Raw genomic sequence first — 18,904 nt, forward strand, 5'->3', positions numbered from 1 at the left:
CGAGTTCAATTTTACGAAAAGATACTCCTGTTGTCTCTTCTTGCTATAGCATATATTATTTTCATTTAAAGGAGAAAACAGATTTATATGAAAAGTAGTAAAATACAACCAAATAAGAAATATTTGTGTTAATTTATGTTTTAAAATCATGTCTATAAATATTAACGAATACAAGTAACTTATAGATTGACTTAGCAGCCACTATGTGTTGAATATTGATTCTAAGTAGTTTTGCACATAAACCATCATAAATCCCTATTTTCTTGATGTCTTAGTTATGGTTTCTATTTCTATGAAGAGACATCATGACCAAGGCAATGCTTTCAAAGGACAGCATTTAGTTGGGGCTAGCTTATAGTTTTGGAGGTTTAGCCATTATCATCATAGCAAGAAACCTGGCAGCATGCAGGCACAATGTACTGGAAAAGGAGTTGAAGAGTTCTATATCTTGATTCAAAGGCAATCAAGAGAGCCTGGCATCTTTAGGCAGCTAGGAGGAAGCTCTCATCTACAATGAGTGAGACCTGAACATAGGAGGTGTCCTCCAAAGTGCACCTCCACAATGACACACTTTATTTAACAAGGCCAAACCTCCTAACAGGGTCACTACCTATGGGTCAAGCATCTTCAAACCATCAAACTTAGGACTTCCAAATTAGTGGAATGAAATATATGATACAGAAAATTAGCAAGTATACTGTATACGACATTAAAAGAAGATGGATACTTTAAAGAAAAGGAAATGAATTAAGTAGGGATATGGAGAATACTCTCCTAAGACCAAGATAAGAAGGCAAGTGTTAAAATTTATATATGTTTAGGGAAATGTATTTTAAGCAGGAGGAACACCAAATGCAAATTGGTGAGTCCTGAAAACATGCATACAGGTAACACTATACAGACTAAACAGGTCATATTTAGAAATATATGTTTATATACCTATTCACATGTACATGCAATAGAAATTAATGAAAAAGAGCAATAAACTTGAAACAGAACTAAGCAAGCAAGGATGGCTATAAGAGAAGGTTTGGAGGGTGGAAAGGGGAAAGACTTTAGTTATAATCTCATAATGTGATTAAAAATGAAAAAAAGGCTACTTATTTTAAAACAAAGCAAGAAATGACAGTACAGCTTTGGCACAGTGCATGAACAGGAGAACAGAATTATCAAGTCAGAAAAGGTGAAGTAACAGGAACATTTTAGAAGTGACACATAGCACTTGACCTGGGTTTTTTATGTTGGCTTGTTTTGTTAGTTTTTTTTTTAATGATACTTAAAAATAGATGTTGAGAATTAGGCATCACTGATGGATTTTGAACAGATTAGTAGGTGACATTCCCCATGTTTCAAGATGTCTGCCGAACTGACATGTGACCGTAGAGGATCATGGCAAGGAGCAGTTCAAAAGTAATTACAGTGAACACTTTACACATATCACTTAGAATTAAATCATTTGCGATTAAAATGTAATTATTTTTTTGTGAAGAGAAAGGAAAGGAGGAGTGGATATAGACAGAGGTGAGAGGGAAGGACTGGGCAGAGAGAGCAGATGGGAAACCGTGGTCAGGATGTAAAGTATATAAATAAGTAATAAATAAATAAATAATAAATAAATAAATGGTAAAATTGTGATCCATATGTTATTACTCGGAGAACATGATTGTTCCCTCAGAAGCTTTGTGCAAATTCTTCTCCTCAGAAAATGCAAATGTTATCTTATTGGAAACAGGAGTTGGAACAGCTGGAATTAACATAAGGAGTCTGAGGTGAGGATATTAATTGAACATTAAATAAGAAAGATATTATGAAGACTGAGATAGGTACAATGAGGTGTTCATAAGTCTAAACTTCAGGAAGTCACTGGAAAATGGAAGGGATAACGAATATATATTTTTCTCTTGGAGCTGACCTAACACATTTTTCTTTTAATTTTTGACTTACAGTACTCTAAAGAAACAAAACTCTGTTCTTTCTAGCCACCCAGTTTGTGATATGGTTAAAATGGCCTGAATGTAAAACAGCTCATCAACCAAAAATTGAGTCTTGATAGATGAATTCTCTTCTGCTCAAAATTTTTAAAAAGTACCTTATATTTATGTGGAATACAATGCCTTAAGATTACAAGTACTGTTGGCAGTGTCCTTGGCCTTACAGAAGCTTTGCAATTTTATGAGGTCCCATTTGTTAATTCTTGATCTTAGCACATAAGCCATTGGTGTTCAGTTCAGGAAATTTTCTCCTGTGCTCATATGTTGAGGCTCTTCCTCACTTTCTCTATTTGTTTCAGTGTATCCAGTTTTAAGTAGAGGTCCTTGATCAACTTGGACTTGATCTTTGTACAAGGAGATAAGAATGGGTCAATTCTCATTCTTCTACATGCTAACTGCCAGTTGAGCCAGCACCATTTGTTGAAAATGCTGTCTTTTCCATTGGATGGTTTTAGTTCCTTTGTCAAAGATCAAGTGACCATATGTGTGTGGGTTCATTTCTGGGTCTTCAATTCTATTTCATTGATCTACCTGCCTGTCCCTTTACCAATACATGCAGTTTTTTTCACAGTTGCTCTGTAGTACAGCTTGAGGTCAGGGATGGTGATTCCACCCAGAAGTTCTTTTGTTGTTGAGAATAGTTTTTGCTATCCTGGGTTTTTTTTTGTTATTCCACATGAATTTGCAAATTGCTCTCCCTAACTCTATGAAGAATTGAGTTGGAATTTTGATGGGGATTACATTGAATCTGTAGACTGCTTTTGCTAAGATGGCCATTTTTACTATATTAATTCTGTCAATCCATGTGCATGAGAGATCTTTCCATCTTCTCAGATCTTTGATTTCTTTTTCAGAGACTGGAAGTTCTTGTCAAACAGATCTTCCACTTGCTTACTTAGAGTAAAAAAAAATAGTTCAAGTAATTTTCTTAGTACAATATGTCATGACTTTGAGGAGTCCACAAAAATAAGGTAAACATCTGTATCCTTGCCTGCGGTTATGATTAAGGTCTTAACACAAGAAGATTTTTTTTTAAATCAGATGAATAATTACACTCTCCCCCTCATTTATTTTCTCCTTTTCTCTCTCAAAATGTGCAAATTACAATTTATTATTTTAAGCATTTTAAGTGTACAAGAGACTCACTTGAATACATTCATATTTGTAGTTAAGCAACTATTGCTACTATCCATCCACAGAACATAACTCTCTCATCATTTCCAAGGTGAAACTCTGTACTTAAAAGGACAGTACCCCTACATTCCCCCATTCCACAGTTGCTTTTAGGCAATGTTCCATGTATTCTACCGTGTGTGTATAGTGTGTGTGTGTGTGTGTGTGTGTACATGTCTGCATCTGTGTGTATAATTTAAACCTGTTTCCACTCTGCCTACTCTCAGTTTCATATAAACATAACTGACACACTAGCAAAGAGCAAACCACATGTATGAAACAGATAAGTGTTTTGTTATAGGGTAGAACAAAAGTGAACATCTAGGAGACCTTAAATCAAGCGTAGAGTAGACCACACTTTGCTAATATTTGCAAAATAAAAAAAAATAATTTTCTTGTAAGTATAAATAGGTCAGAAGTACCTACCTCACCGTTCCAATACTTCTCTGATGTTTACCGCGACTGTAAATCTCACGGGATAGAATAACATGAAGCATAAGTGGCAAACTTTTGGATTTCTTATTTATAAAAAGCTCCTGAGTTTTTGATGGCAAAGTAATTCACACCTTTCACCCTCTAAACAGCTGGGGTTTCTAGTATATTCCAAGTATGGTCCTGGCATGATGTCTCCAACCCAGTGATTTTGACCTAGCACAAAGTCTATATATATGCCAAGATGTTTAGGCTATTTAAAGCATTTGAATAACTTCCAAATATTAGACATGAAAAAATTGTATTGTATTTTCTGTAAAGGAAGCAGGGAGAAGATGAATCTGAAGAATCTAACTAAAATCATAGGACAATGAACAGCAAAATGTCTCAATAGTTTCCTTGCCTCTGAAAAAGGCCAGTTAACACTTAAGCACAGAGCTTAAGGGTGGTGGCGGTGGTGATGGTGGTGGTAGTGGTGGTTGCCTATGTTTTCACTTGCATTTTGACATTTAAAAAAAATCACTTATTTGGGAATATATGTTGCATTCATGTGCGTTTACACAGGGTTCCTTCTAAGAAAATAAGCAAACATCTTATGTTTTCAGAACAATTTAAATTTCTACTTTAGACTATAATTTGATGATTAAAACACTCTGTGTTTCATTTTATAGAATGTAAGCCAATTTGAAAGAAGTTGCTTTTACATATTCAGTTCTTCATAATTCAGGAAAGAATAAGGTGAAACAAGAACCATAAAAGGAACCCAGCTTGGGATTTAGAAAGACTTAGGTCAGGGAGTATTTGAAACCATTGTAATGATTTATTCAAATATGACTCGAATTACAGTGATGACCTCTGAGATTTTGCCTGACTGATAGATCTCTATGGCATGCTTTGCCTTCATGTTGGATAGAGTGGTTAGCAGGAATATTGTCCTTGGGTCCTCTGGTACTTGAGAATGTCATAAGCATTACACAAACTCCTAGTTTTCATCCCTTTTTACTGATTTTCTCCTTTTTTCCCCTCCAAAAAATGAGATGCTAAGTTCTGTCCCCTGGGGGTACTTATAATGATTACAACTGCTGATATCGCCAAAGGCAGAAACAGGATGGGATCAAGAAAATGTGACCCCACGTACATGACTTTAGACTTCAGTTGTGACAGCTCTTGCAATCTTTGCCTGAGGAAAATGGGTCCCTTGACGAAGCTTATACTGGCTCATAATCTGATTATAAAATGTCTGGTGGAGTGGGAAGGCAGCACCGTTGGGTTGCCTGGTAGTCTGATGAGTGAGAGTGGATAAGCATGGAGAAGCTGTATCGAGTGGATTCCTATGCACAATATAAAACCTTGATAGGATGGTGTTAAAACTTAGTTTTTTTTTTTTTTTTTTAATGGCATAAATGAAAGTCACGGTGCAGACTGCAGAAAGCTGAAAATATGTCAGGATTAAGACCTGCTCTTTAGGATATACACAATGTTCTAATGACCATCACTGTGTTATATTTATGTAACTTGTATAGACAAGGAGATTTTTTAATATCCCACAATTAAAAGTTATGACACTCTAAAATTGTGCCATAGGGTCAGCAGACAAGGCTCTATGATTTGGGAGAAAACTATCTTGTATCCACAGGGAGTGGAAAACACAACAGAAACAAAAAGGTGCCTGAATTGCACTAAGTGTACACTTAAAAATGGTTACACCAGTCATTTAAGCCAGTCATTTAAGGGGCTAAGAATGCCCCTTCCTTACAGAAGAGTTGAAGGGCCTTTTTAGCACACTGGTGGTTGCTTATGACTTCTGTATATAGTGTACAATTGAGCTGTGTTCTGTTTTTTTTTTTTTTAAAGATTTATTTATTTATTATATGTAAGTGTACTGTAGCTGTCTTCAGACAGACCAGAAGAGGGTGTCAGATCTCATTACGGATGGTTGTGAGCCACCATGTGGTTGCTGGGATTTGAACTCTGGACCTTCGGAAGAGCAGTCGGGTGCTCTTACCCACTGAGCCATCTCACCAGCCCCTGTGTTCTGTTTAACTAGGAACACTCAACCATTCTCTCTTAGCTATTACTTTATTGTAAAGATGCTGCCATAACTGGAAAGTTTATCTTATTAGTTATGGGATAGTAGATAATCATATATAAAAAGCTAATTTTATTTAGAAGTATATTAATTTGTTCTCAAAAAACTTGAACAAGATTGAGTCATTGAAATAAACAAATATACATGCATACATATGTGAAGAGAAAGAGAGCCTGAAATTTTTCCTTTAGTACTAAAAAGATAACTACTGTATACCAGTATTACTAGAAAATAAAATTCTAAAAAGCACAATAGCTTTCACAATACTATTCCCTATAAATATACTTAAAAGAAAAAGATCAAGTTTACAAACTACATTATTGGTAAGACTTTGTTGATAAATAGCCATATATATATATATATATATATATATATATATATATATATATAACACATGGGCACTATAAACTAATTTTCTGTATCAAATAGCATAATAGGTATTAAATACAAGTAAAACATGATCTGTCACCTAAGGATTTTTGTGACTTACAACCATAACTATCATACGCATCATGTAGAAATATACCCGGGTTTTGATTAAATATTTTAAAAATTGTTACAATTAAAGCTACACAAATATACAAGATGAAAATTATATACCTATTTTATATACTTAATGTATCAATCTAAACTAAAACAAAAGCCTTTCTTCTACATTTGGCAACATGTATGTTTATTTAAATACTTGAGACCTGACTTTTAACTCTCATTGTTTAATATTCTAGAACATAGCATGTGTTGTGTTGCTGGGATACTTAATACAGTTTGCACAATTTGCAGGCTTAATTTTATACTCAGGATAAAAAAAAGAGGTCCAGGTGCCTATAATTTTATTTTTTTATTTTTTATTTATTGGGTATTAATTCATTGACATTTCCAATGCTATCCCAAAAATCATAACATTACCAATATATAAGAATTAAAGTATGCAACATGGTAGACAGTTCACAGGTATCAGGCAAAAAAGACAGGAGTTTACTTTCTAGGATGAAGCAGACAGAAGAAAAGCAAAAAGCAAAGCTAGTTCTACCTGGCAGGTTGCCTGGGAAACCAGACCATGGCTGTCAGACAATGTGAAAATATACAAAATGTCCTGGAGCTTTAACCCCGTGCTTTCAGAAGCCTTTTAAAATATTTTCTCAACTCCATACATTTAAAATCAAAATATTGAACAGATAACATTTGTAATATAAACTATATAAATGGTAAAAATATTAAGCATGTAATAACATAATAAGACACTCTTTGCTGCTGCTATCCAAAGCATCCAAGTACATAAATGATTTAATCATAAGAAGGAAGTGGTAATGATTTTTCTCTTTCTAACTTAAAAACCCATCCACGTGAGACAATATTTGATAAAACAGGGCTATTCACACTCTCTTATCTTGTCCTGCCAGGTTCCTTCTGTTTCTTATCTTTGCTGACTTGCAGAGACTCCTGGGCCCACCTCCAGATTCTTCTTGTAGTAGTAATATTACAGGTTATCTCATCTGACCATGACCAGACATATCCCAATGCAGTGCCTCTGGTGATTCCTATGGACAGACCCTGCAGCTCTAAGCATTCTATCAAACCAAAGTTGTAACTTCAACACCATTCAGAGTCACAGGTAACTCCATTTCTGTTTGGAAACTATTGTCCCACCCTAAATACAACAATCTTGACTATATTTACAAAATCATGGTCACTCAGTTCTACTAAGTTAAAAAATACTGTTTTATGCTTTTAAGTTTAAAGAAATTTGTTACAATTCAAAGTGATTCTCTGGGAAATATTATTTGCTATGAATGTGATAATTGCAGACTATATGTCTATTCGGCATATGGGGACAAATCTAAAACAAAATGCTTTTTATTAGACTGCTCTTTTACAGAAGATGAAAGGGTATGGGTAAAATCTGAGTTAAACAATGAAGATCCCTACTTAATTGAAATTTAATGATTAATTAAATTAAATCTTGGGCTGGGTTTGTTGACGCACGCCTTTAATCCCAGCAATCAGGAGGCAGAGTCAGGCAGATTTCTGAGACCAGCCTGGTCTACAAATCGAGTTGCAAGACAGTCAGGGCTATAAAGAGAAACCCTGTCTCAAAAACAAAAAAACAAAAAACAAACAAACAAAAAATAAAGTATCTTGGTAGATATGTAGTTTACTGGGAATGTTCATAACATTTTGCTTTCCTCAATAAAGTCAATATGCTTCTATTATTAAGAATAATAAAAATACTTTTTATACTGATGACATCATTTTGTGGATCTACATTAATATCTATTAGTCTCTATATTATTGAAAGTAGATTCTTTTCTCATATACTATGTCCTGATTATAGTTTCTCCTCCACTTCTCTTCCCACTTCCTCTCTATATCCCCTCCTCTCCCAATCCATTTCCTTTCTGTCTCTCTTTAGAAAACAGGCTTTTATGAGACAACAACCAAATATGACAAAATAAAACATATTAAGATGAAGAAAAACTATCAAGTTGAAGTTGGACACAACCAAGTAGGAGGGGAAAGAATTCTGGGAGCGAGTACAAAAGTCAGAGACCCTCTCATTCTCACAATCAGGAGTCCTGTAAGAATACCAAACTAATAGCTATAATACATATTTAGAGGACCTGGTGCATACCTGTGTCAGCCCCATGCTAGCTGTTTCAGTCCCTGCGAGTTCATATGTCTCTTGCTTTGTTTTCTCAGAGGACCTTTGTTTCCTGGGTATCCTCTATCCACTCTGGGTGGTACACTTTGCCTCCTGGCTCATGGCTAGTATTCTTGAGCTCTGGGGTTGGAGGAATTTTATGGAGATCTCCTATGTAGATTCTCTTGCTGCATAATATTTGGCTGTGGGTCTTTCCATATGTTTCTATCTGCTGCTGAGGGAAACCTTCCTAAAGATGACAGGATAAGGCAATACCATAATCACAGTTGGAGTCATTTTATTTTTTAAGAACAGTAGTGTTTTGTTTTATCCTAGGTCTGTGGGCTATCTCTTATTCTCAAGTTACCCAAGCAGTATCAGTCATGTTTTCCTACTCATGGAGCAAGTTTTAAGTTTTACTATTGATTGTCTAACTAGCCCAAGTTCTGTGCCATCTTAGTCCTAGCATAAATTTCAGGCAGGACAGATTGTGGGTCAAAGGATGTGTGACTGGGATTAAAGGTGTCCATATTTCTTTTTCAAAAATGCACTCCGCTGATTTTATTAAAATCTTTGCACAGATGAATGTATATGTGTGTGTATACAACAATAACAATCAAATAGAAAGAATATATCAATATTTGAGTAAGGGTTCACGAATGAGTTGAAATATTGATACCTGATAGGGGGTGGAAGAGAGGAAAGGGAAGGAAGGGGGAAACTCTCTTTCTCTCTGTCTCTGTCTCTCTCTCATCTATCTGTCTGTATCTATCATCTATATGTCACTATCTTTATCATCTCTCTATCTCTGTCATTTGTAAGAAAATTTAATCCAACAAAGTGGCTGCTCTGGCAAGTGATCATATCCAAAGACATCTAGGTCTGTGTGATCTGGCTGGAATACAGACTCACCTTTAATCCCTCTGGCTAAAATATAGACACACCCTTAGTGCACAACTTTAATCCCTCTGGCTGGAATACAAATCAGCTTTAGTACATGCCTTTAGTCACAAAAAAATGACATCTAATTGAGGAACAGATAAAGGGATAGATTAGAAAAAGATTCAAGAGAAGAGAGGAGAAAGAGATCCTCCTTAAGAGCAGTGCATGGAGACCGAGTTCAGTTCAATTCAAAGTAGTGCAGTTTGTTGCTGTTCAGTTGAGATCACTTGAGCTCAGTTGAGATCCTGCAGTTCTGTTCCATTCTTTCAGTTCATGCAGCCAATGTAGTTCAGTTCATGGTATTCAGAGGCAGTTTTTCCAATCAGAGCAATCAGTCAGAAGATGAAAAGACACGGTTTGGAATTTTAAAGCAAAATAGCTGAGTTGAACTAGCTAACCAGAGTTCATAAAGAGCTAGAGCTTTGTTTGGCAGCAAGCCTCTGAGACAGAAAATACATCTGGCAAATAAAAGTTTTATTCACAATATCTATATATTACTTTAAAACACACTAAACTACTTCTTTGAAGCAATTCTTTTAAGCACAAAACTCTTCATTTCTATTCTTACATAAATACAGTATTTCCATTTATAAATATACTTTTGAGTTACTCAGATCCATGAATTCCCCAGATCTCCTTTGCAAGATTTCCTCTGGATTCCTATAATGAGTCAATGACTGGAAAGTAACTTGGAGATGAAATATCCAAAGTGATATGCAAAGGCAATACTTGATTAAGAACATTTGAATGTAACCTAAGTAGTAGTACTTCTTACAATCTAGTGACTTTAACTTTTTTATTTCACAAAAACATACATTGTTCATCTAAGTGATCCTTTCCAAAGCTCGTCTCCAGAGTTACTTTGAACATTTTATTTTTATGTGACTTCTCAAATTATTTTTATACTATTTCTAATATTTTTTGATACAGGGTTTCTCTGTGTAGCCCTGGCTATCCTGGAACTCACTCTGTAGACCAGTCTAGCCTCGAACTCAAGAAATCTGCCTGCCTCTGCCTCCCAAGTGCTGGGATTAAAGGCATGCGCAACCACGCCCGGCACAATTTCTAAATTTTAAGCATAGCTTTAGGATTAGCAACTATAAACCAATCCTATTTGCCTAAACTACTCAAGGGTAGCTTCCATGAACATGATTATGTGCATGTAGAAACTGAAGTCAGACAAGCATAGACTGATAAAACTACACCTCAGAAAACATAGGTGCCAAGAGGAGAACTCTGTACCCATAAAAAAAAGTTACTCCAATCTCAAAAATATGTTCCTCTTTTACCTGCATTGCCTCATAACACTTCGTTTCTCTTCCGAGTAGCACCTGTTCAAAAGAAGTGCCAAAGTATAAATATTTAAACAGACTGGAATCTCTTCCTTTGCCAAAAACTTACATTGTATTGCAAGAGCTGGCAGGATGATTGGTGATTGAGAGTCTTGGAGTGTTGAAATTTGCTTTAATGTGGAGAATGTTCAAAATCAGAAACACTGAATGTTCTCTCATAAGGCCAAACATCAATTTAGTAGAGAATGGGATGGGCTTTCCACCATTCCAGTAGATCAAAGCAGATGGGATGTGAGAATTAAAATATCCTGAATCCTACCCTTATTTCAGGATAGGTTCTATTCTTCTTTGTATCTCCATTTTATTTCCTATTTTCCTTATTTACCATTCATTTATAGGGGAAAGGAATATTCATTTAGAAATATTTTCCCAATATGGTTATTCATCACTGAAAGCCTAGAACTCATTCTGATAAACACAAATATATTGGTTTTGTAGTCATTGTTTGGATGTTATTGGCATACTTATACAAACACAAATAGTACATCCTAACTCTCCATGCTCACTCTTTCTAGGCTATAGGCTGCGGTATCTACAGCATAGGTCATACAATTTGTATAGTTAAACATAGAAAATGCACATAAAATGTGATTTAGAATATTTGTACCACAAAATAATGGCACAATGTTTAGGAAACTGAAACTGAATGGAAATACTATGATGGGATGTTTTTCTAATGAGTCAGTCAGTGAATGGTAGGTAGATGGCTTGGGATATCACTGTCCACTACTGCAAGCTATATATTCACTATGCTATAATAAATATTACAATAGGTTGTAAAATAACAATTAACATCAACACATCATAAATTTGCTTTATTTTTTCCTTTCATTGAAAACAGATTTTTTTTCTTATAAAATATATTTGATTATATTTTCCTCTCGCTCTACTCCTCTCAGGGAATTCCCACCTCCCTCCAATCTAGATCCATTACTTTTTGTCTCTTAATAAGAATATCAGCAGATTCCTAAGGGATAATAATTAAATTAAATTAAAGAAAACCAAACTAGAATGTTAGAATTGTATAATATAAGCTGACAGAAATAAAAGGAGAGAGAAGGGACAAGATACAAGGACCTACTTATTGAAACAACCTGGAATCCCATAAAAACACTAAATTGAACATATATATGAGGAAAAGTTCTGAACACAACACCATTAGCATAATCATTAAATCAACCAACAATTAGTAAGTGGGACTTCATGAAACTGAAATGCTTTTGCACAACAAAGGATGCCATCATTTAGTGGAAGGGACAGCCTACAAAATGGAACAAGATTTTTAACAACTATGCATCTGATAGAGGGCTAATATCCAAACTACATAAAGAAGCCAAAAAATTACATATCAATAAAACAAGTACCCCAATTAAAAATGGCATACAAATCTAAACAGAGGATTCTCAAATAACAAAATTTAAATTGTTATGAAACATTCAAAGATATGCTCTCCTATTGAGGCTAGATAAGTCAGTCCAGTTAGGGGAAAGGGATATAAGGGCAGGCCACAAAGTCAGAGACAGCTCCTGCTTCTGGTGTTAGTCCCACATGAAGATCAAGCTGCACAACTACTACATACTACATAGGGTCAGTCCCAGGCATGCTCTGCTCACTGATTAGTAAATAGTCCCTATAAGCTCCTATGGGCCCAGGTAAGTTGATTCTGTGAGTTTTCTTGTAGTATCCTTGGTCCCTCTGGTTGTTTCAATGCTTCTTTTCCCTCCTCCCCAGAATTCCCCAAGCTCTACCTAATGTTTGGCTCTGGGTCTCTGTGTAGGTGAAGCTTCTTTGATTATGGTTATGCTAGACTCCTGTCTGCATGCATAGAAATATGCCATTAACAATTTCATGGGAAGACTCTGTCTCATGGCATGAGTCTTTAGCTGGGTTGGTCGTTAGTTAGCCAATCCCTTTATTTCCACTCCATCTTTTACCCCTGTGCATCTTGTAGACAGGAAATATTGTATGTAGGAAGTATGGTGGGTGTGTTGGTTTCCTAAACCCCTCCACTGGAAACCTTGGCTGGTTACAAGAGATGGCCTTTTCAGGCTCCATATCCCCCATTTCTAGAGGTGTAGGGGTCCAGCCTCGACAAGGTATTGGAGTTCTGGAAGCAGAGATGTCTGGAAGACGCATAATAAATATACACAAATTACTTTTTGGGTACAAACTGACAGGCAATTTTTCAAGCTTCTCTCTTTCTTTCTGTGCTTGTTCTCTCTCTCTCTCTCTCTCTCTCTCTCTCTCTCTCTCTCTCTCTCTCTCTCTCTCTCTCCTCTATCTCTCTTTCCCTTTGCTCGCTCTCTGTCTCTCTCTGTCTCTCCTGTCTCTGTCTGTCTCTGTCTGTCTGTCTGTCTGTCTGTCTGTCTGTCTGTCTGTCTGTCTGTCTCTCTCTCTCTCTCTCTCTCTCTCTCTCTCTCTCTCTCTCTCTCTCTCACACACACACACACACACACACAAGCACACACACACACACACACACACACTTCACTCAATCTCCACATTTACCCCACAAGCTCTTGACCTGCTCTCTGGCTGTTTTCTTGCCCTAGTCTTTTACTGATACTCCAAAAGCAGGTAGAAAGAAAATTGTATAATCATTGCCAAATCAAATTAAAAAGAATAACCACATCCCACAAAGAATTATGTATTAAAATTGTTCCTCAAAGTTTCAAGCTTTCCCTATTCCTAGGCCTGTAGCCCAAATAACAATAATTGCAAACTTATCATTATTTAAACTCAACTTTTCACTTATTATACTTCAGAGCTCAGAGCTCTGAGGTCAGCTACTTGAATTTTCTTGAACCTCTAATGATAAATGACATGGGCAAACCTGCCAAGCAGTTGCTAGAAAGAATCAAGTCAACCCTTAAGTCTGCTTCTACACATTGCAGACAGTGACTCTCCTAGGCGTCATTTTATATTTTTGACTTAATTTTACTAGTATATAACTTTATGCATTTTATACTTGTTTATCTGTGAACTACTCTTAAATATTATGCAAAACTTACTTCATAACTTCAATAGTTTTTTTTTTCTTTCTTCCGATTCCAATGCTGGCTCTACTTCATTTTCTAATAACTTCTTCAAACTTTCTTTGCAAGTCAAGCATTAATCTGGAACTACCATCGTGCAGTTATTACATTGTTTCCAAGAAGAGAACACACAATATACACCTGGGTCATTAGGTCTGTGTTGTGCCCCTATGTCTCAATTTTTAATTGTTTAAGAATCATTACACCTAGTTTTACAGAATTCACCAGAGCAGAAGGAGAAAGAAATAGAAAATTCAGATATAATAGAATAACTATGCACACCAAGACCAAGTGAAAATCAGTCATGCACAAATAAAATGTATACAGCCATTGTACAGGGCTAAGGTTAGGAGAAATTGGAACAATTGTTTTTTTACAAAGAGCTGCCTTGGGCTACTGAGATGTTTCCATCCTGGCCTGCTGCAGGAAGTCCCTTATTTCAGATGGAGGCATGTGTCTCCTACTTCTCAGGGTCCCAGATGCCACCCTATTTTACAAGGAGCTGCCATGGAATTCTGAGATATTTTCCTCCTGGCCTACTGCTGGCAGTCCCCATAATAACAAAGGTATGCTTTACCTAATATAGAAGTCTTAAGTAGGGTCACCCAAATAGCTTCCTGGGAATTTCCATTGTCCTTGGATTCTAGCTCATCCAGGAGATGCCCACCTTATCAATTGCAGTTGTCTCTCACTGTACTTTCTCCCTCCAACCTCACAGCAACTGATACTTCCTGGTCCCATTTTGACTCTGTCTACTCCCTTGTTTATTCTATTTCCCCCTTTCCATGCCATTTGATTGTCCTCCTTTGGGCCTGCCTTGTTACTTATGCTCTTTGAGTTTATGGATTGTAGCATGATTACCCTTTATTTAATGACTAACATACATTTATAAATAAGTACTCAACATGTTTGTCTTTCTGGATCTGGGTTACCTCACTCAAAGATGATTTTTTTCTAGATCCATCTGAGCACCTAGTCTTACTGCAAGTTGATGTGCCAAGGCTAGTTGATATCCATAGGAGGTCTCCCATTTTTCTGAGAAGAAAGGGAGGAGGCACAGATGTGGAGGGAGGAGAAGTGAAAGGGATAGAATGGGAAGAGAGGAAGGAGTGGAAACTGTGGTGAGGATGTAAAGTAAATACATAATTTAATTAATAAAAATTAAACATATAAAAATTATATGAATAATACAAATGATGCCACAAGTTAACAGTGATTTAATAAACACCATGTACAGACAGATATATCTGAAATGGATAGGTAGGATCAACATACATTTTAAATATTCCTTATTCTTCAGAGAAAAAAGTTGGGACAATTATTTGTATCAATTTTAGAATATTTTAAACAAATAAAGGTTAAGATTCAAGGGAAAAATATAAATGTTCAACATCTTTTTCTCATTAGAGAAATGAAACCAAAAGAACTCTGAAATTTTATCTTATATCAGCCATAGTGGCTAAGATCAATAAAACAAGTGACAGCTCATGTTAGTGAGGATGTGGAATAAGGGGGACACTCAATTATTCCTGGTGGGAGGGCAGACTTGTACAGCCACATTGGAAATAATATGTCAGTTTCTCAGAAAGATGGGAATTGGTCTATCTCAAGATACAGTTATACCAAAATTGTTCTTACAGTCAAATGATGCTATATCCTACCACAGAGACATTTGATTAAGTGTGTTTGTTGCTGTTCTATTTACAATAATCAGAAATTAGAAAGAACCAAGATAATCCTCAACAGAAGAATAAATGAGGAAAATGTGTTACAATGACAAATTAGTCAGCCATTTTAAAAACATGAAATGAAAACATTTACAAATCAAATGGGAAAAACAAAAAAACAAAAACAAACAAACAAACAAAAAACATCCAGATTGAGGTATTCCAGACCCAGAAAGCCAAAAAGACAAATGTGATTATGTATAACAAATAATAGCTGTTATGTCAATGATAACCGAAGTACACTCTATAGAACCATAGAGGGTATTCTTAAAGCACAGATCTAGATAGCTCTTGTTAAGTAGACATGTTTTAATTCAGGCAAATGGCTACTCTGGCAAGGAATCATACCCAAAGACCTTCTAAGTCTGTGGTATATGGCTGGAATGACACACTTTTAATCCGTCTGGCTGGAATACAGACACAGCCTTAGTATATTTTTAAATCCCAATGATGGTAAGCAATCAGCCATGTTTGAAAGTGATATTTTATTGAGGGGCAGACAAAATGAAGAAATGTCCCAACCCTCAAGAGAAGAACACAAGAAAAAGAGGTGATTTAAGAGAGCAACACACACACACACACACACACACACACACACACACACACACACACACAGAGAGAGAGAGAGAGAGAGAGAGAGAGAGAGAGAGAGAGAGAGAGGACAATGAGAAGGAACAAGAAGATTAAAATAGGTTGCCACAGTTAGTTTGAGGCCAAGCAGAGAAATTCAGTGAGATTTTGATGAATTGGAACCAGAATAGCTGAGTTGAACTAGCCAGCCAGAGTTCAGGAAGACCTAGAAAGAGTAAGTTTATTCAGTGTTAAGTCTGTGAGACAAAAATTATGTCTGTCAAATAGAGCTGGGTAACTACATAAAGTCTTCATTGCTACCTGCTAGCATCCTAGGTGCTGGATGATGCTCTTCATCAGGAAAGTGAAATAAAAGATCATTATGGATGGAACGGAGTATCTGGAACAGGAGGATCAAGAAGGATGGATGAGAGGAAGACAAAGGAGGGAGTATGGGAGAGACAGTTTAAAAATCAAGAGTCACTTGAGTATTATGATGGAAACCAAACACAGTAGAATTTATTAAAATATATACATATATGAAGGTGATCTAATTGAAATCGCCAAATAATATGAAAGACAGAGCATCAACTGGCCATACTACAATTGGGTTACATCTAATTGAGTTGTTAGTCAAAGAGGTCCCATTGGATTCTCCAAACATCCCATGCTTTTCAAAAATAGTAGACTGTTCTCCACTAAATGATAGCAAGGTCACATTGGTGAAGACATATCTACACAGTTAACTGAACATCGTAAAGTTCACCTGGTAACTCCATTAAGCCACCATCCCTACCTGCTAGCATCTTAGGTACTGGATAATGTACATAATATTGCTTTCATGACCAAGAATCAGGGACTATATAGCCCAGAGGCCTAGAATAAAAACAAAAACTACTGGTATGAAAAGAAAAGTAGCAATAAAGTGATTCCTAATAACACTCTGCTATTCTCATAGATCAGTGCCTCATTAAACCATTATCAGAGAAACTTCCTCCTGTAGCAGATGGGAACAGATATAAAAACACATAGTCAGATATTAGGCGGAGAATTATAGACATTAGAACACTTAGTGCTAAATGGGATGACTACATCAAATCCCTCTCCTCTGTGCTCAAACAACCAGAGTCTAAAAGAGGCAGAGAGTAAGAACCACAAGGGATGCAGGTCACCAACAAAACAAGTCCCTGTAAATTAACATAAACCTATTATAGCAAAGACTGAGCCAAACAAAGACTGGCATGGGTATGTGTAAAAATAACCTTTATTTACCCAGATGTAACTGTCAATTTAAAACGTTTACTGTTGATTAAGCTCATCTTTTCTCTTCTTTCTACACTTTGTCTTGTTCAACTTAGCTCTTCTGGCTCAAAATTCCTCCCTAAGCTGACTGGTTCGAACTGTCTTCTTTCTACTTCTCACTGAATTGCTCTGCTGAGAAAAACTGCCACTGGATTCCATGAACTGAACTGTACTGACTTCGCTGATTGGATGAACTGTATGGAACTACGTGAATTCAACTAAACTCAAGTGCATCCATCTGAAAGACACTGAACTGTACTGAACTGAACAGAGCTCCACTGTATTGCCTAACCTCAAGTGAACTGCCTCCCCTTCCTGTCTTAAGTAGATTCTCTTTTCTTTATGTTCTTTTGAGAGCTAGGATCTTTTCTCTGACTCATCTTGTCAAATCTTTTTCTGATTCATCAATTTGTCTTCCCCTCAATTAAATATCCCTTTCAAACATGGCTATATCTTTCTATAAACTAATGTTACCTTCATTGTTTCAGATTGAAGGTGTATACTAATGTGTCTGTATTCCAGCTAGATGGATTAAAAGCATGTCATTTCAGCTGGATCACAGATGGCAGACACTTAGAATGTCATTGGATGTGATTCTTGGCCAGAGCAGCCATAAAGCTAAATTAACGTTCTTCTACATATATTGATTAGGTATTCTGCATATGTGTAAATTTGCTTGATAAGCTTTATTTTAATTTTCATAACAATTACTTGAACTATAAATAGATTATACAGTGCTTAAATTTGTTACTTGATAATGTCATTAGCTATTTTTAAAGTGTTAAACATTAAAACACACACTTACCTAAACAGGTTGAGATTATACATATCACCCTTTTCCACCTACACATTGGTAGGTGCAGTGGTATACATGGAGCCTTATTCCTTATGTTGCTGACTTCTTCAGAAGAGTGGGAAAGATCTACATGAGACTCTTACCTGTTATATGCTATGATTATTCATGGTGGCTTGTTTTACTTGTTTCTTTTGCATTTTGTTTTTAAACTACAGGTTTGTTTCTGAGATAATAATCTATTATGGAATTCTCTATCAATGAAAACCTTTGGATTCCAGTCCATATTTTCAAAATCTTTAAGAAATTTTATAAGTTTAGCTCATTTCTGCTGCAGTTTTTTAAAATATTTAATAATGTTCTTGATTCTATTCTCCATCAGTTTCTTTCATCTTATATTTTATTTTGTTATATATACTTGTTTATATCCTCAGGGTGCTCCATCAGCCAGTTCTTTAGGAGTTCAAGGTGCCATCCTCATCTACTCTTAGGCCAACATGCTTTGGCATCTCAATCCCAGTATTGTTGCACACACACACACACACACACACACACACACACACTAACTCACATGTACACCACCTCATCATCAATAGCTAGGCAACACCTCTGAAGTCACAGTTGATATCTTGAAAATCTTCTTCCACATGATCCTTGTAATTCTGTGATGACATCTTCCCAAGTCCACTGAAGTTTCAAAACTGCTTCTGTGTTTTTCAGTGCTTTACTAAGTTCCAGCAACTTTCTGATTATTCCCCTGCAGTACAGTTTTAAAAGCTGCAGTAAATCTTTGGTCCTTTGGTTGCATTGAATACATGGTGTCCAGAGGGAACAGTATCCCTTTGACATAGGGTTGATAT

The sequence above is a fragment of the Mus caroli genome, unplaced genomic scaffold (assembly GCF_978045245.1).
Source record: "Mus caroli unplaced genomic scaffold, Mus_caroli_1 scaffold_9, whole genome shotgun sequence".
Classification (NCBI taxonomy): domain Eukaryota; kingdom Metazoa; phylum Chordata; class Mammalia; order Rodentia; family Muridae; genus Mus; species Mus caroli.